The sequence below is a fragment of the Cucumis melo genome, unplaced genomic scaffold (genome assembly GCF_025177605.1).
Source record: "Cucumis melo cultivar AY unplaced genomic scaffold, USDA_Cmelo_AY_1.0 utg001130l, whole genome shotgun sequence".
In the NCBI taxonomy this organism is placed as follows: Eukaryota; Viridiplantae; Streptophyta; class Magnoliopsida; order Cucurbitales; family Cucurbitaceae; genus Cucumis; species Cucumis melo.
The window spans coordinates 1-2,500 of record NW_026124419.1 but is presented as its reverse complement, the minus strand read 5'-3'; positions in this window follow the sequence as shown (position 1 = coordinate 2,500).

Sequence of the window (2,500 nt, the reverse complement as noted above, 5' to 3'; positions counted from 1 at the left end):
ACTCTATGGAGGTTGTTGGAACAAACCCATGCCCCCACCGTAGGTGCCCACAGGCCCACCGAGCATGCAGCATGCGCGCCCCCATGCGCACGAATGCGGCACGGCCATGGGCGGGCGCGCCGCATGGCCATGCGTCTGCGTGGGGCTTGCGCGCAGGGTGCCGCGCGCGCCATGCGTCTGCGTGGGGCGTGCGCGCAGGTTGCCGCGCGCGCCATGCGTCTGCGTGGGGCGTGCGCGCAGGGGGCCGCGCGCGCCGCAAGCCCATGCGTCTGCGTGGGGCGTGCGCGCATGGGGCCGCGCGCGCCGCAAGCCCATGCGTCTGCGTGGGGCGTGCGCGCATGGGGCCGCGCGCAAGGTGCCCACGATAGAGGTTCTTGGCGCTGTCTTGTGCCCACTCGGTGCGCACGCCGTACGCCCATCGTGCCCACCCAACGCCCACCATGCACGCCCCATGCGCACCTACGGCCGCAATGCCCACTCAACACACAAAAGTGATGCCAAACCTATCTTCTAGTGCTTGGATTGTTATGAAATTTTTTCTGGGAGCTAAACAATGTAAACAAAGGATGTCCTCCAAAAATTAGAATTTTTGGAAACGTTTTACTATTTTTAAATTTTTTTTAATTTTTTAACAATAAAAATTCATAAAATATTATTGGTTGGTTCAAAAATTATGAAACTTGTTTTCCACACTCATTTGAATGTCTAAAAGATAATACAATCAAGTCCCGGTCATAATAATAACACAATCAAAAGTTATGGCATGGTGTGACATTTCGGCTTTTTCATATGCAAGCCTGCCAGACCCAAAAAAGCCAGAATGTACTATATAGGGGGGCGACCTGCCTGCATGGGCGGGGCGCGGGGGTACCCCTATGCCGCGGCGCCGACCCTTCAAGCACATTGCGCCCATCATGGGCACATATGCTTGGGGGGTCGGCGCCGGCGGAGTGCCACCTCCGGCCGCCGGCGGCGAGTGAGAGTGGGTGTCGAGTTGATGCTCGGATGGGCTTTGCGCGGACAATGCTTGCACCTCGGTGTGGGCGTGCACTCCAAGCGGGCTTGTTCGTGAGGAGACGAGATAACTTGCGATTGCTTTGTGCTTGGTGGACGAAGGGTTCGGCCGGAGTGCCACATCCGACCGTCGGGCAAGGAGTGAGAGCGGGATGGGCGTGCTTGGACAATGCTTGCACCTCGGTGTGGGCGTGCACTCCAAGTGTGCTTGTCTTGGCGATTGCTTCGTGCTTGGCGGAGGGGTTTGGCCATAACGATGGGCTTGTCCGTCGGGCAGGGAGTGAGAGCGGGTGTCGAGTTGATGCTCGGATGGGCTTGCGCGGACAATGCTTGCACCTCGATGTGGGCGTGCACTCCAAGCGGGCTTGTTCGTGAAGATACGAGATGTCTTGCGATTGCTTTGTGCTCGGTGGATGGGTTTCGTCGGAGTGCCACGTCCGACCGTTGGGCGGGGAGTGAGAGCGGGTGTCGAGTTGATGCTCGGATGGGCTTGCGCGGACAATGCTTGCACCTCGGTGTGGGCGTGCACTCCAAGCGGGTTTGTTCGTGAAGATACGAGATGTCTTGCAATTGCTTCTTGCTTGGTGGAAGGGTTTGGTCAAAATCGATGGAATGCCGGGCCCCTACGTCGGGCAAGGAGTGAGAGCGGGATGTCAAATTGACATTCTTGGATGGGTTTTGCTTGGACAATGCTTGCACCTCGGTGTGGGCGTGCACTCCAAGTGGGCTTGTCTTGCGATTGCTTCTTGCTTGGTGGAGGGGTTTGGCCATAACGATGGGCTTGTCCATCGGGCAGGGAGTGAGAGCGGGTGTCGAGTTGATGCTCGGATGGGCTTGCGCGGACAATGCTTGCACCTCGGTGTGGGCGTGCACTCCAAGCGGGCTTGTTCGTGAAGATACGAGATGTCTTGCGATTGCTTTGTGCTTGGTGGATGGGTTTCGTCGGAGTGCCACGTCCGACCGTTGGGCGGGGAGTGAGAGCGGGTGTCGAGTTGATGCTCGGATGGGCTTGCGCGGACAATGCTTGCACCTCGGTGTGGGCGTGCACTCCAAGCGGGCTTGTTCGTGAAGATACGAGATGTCTTGTGATTGCTTCTTGCTTGGTGGAAGGGTTTGGTGGGTGCCCCTTATGCCCCTACGTCGGGCGGGGATAGAGAGCGGGATGTGCGGTGAGGTGGGGGATGGGCTTGCTTGGATAATGCTTGCACCTCGTTGCGGGCGTGTTCTCGGCATGCTTTCCTCTGTCGAGACTGGACATGCTGCGATCGATCCCCGTTTGACGAAAGGGCTCGTCCCATAACAATGACGGTGTTTCGGTTGCAATGTTCATGTGGGTTACACAATGCTCATATCGAGCGCGCGCACGACGTTCCGTGCTCGGCCTCGCGCGGCGACTCTGCGACCCTGCTTGCTTTAATGCAGCGTAAGGGCGCGGATAGCCGAGCGTTGCACGGGCTCGATGCGTACGGCGCATGAGTGGTGATAC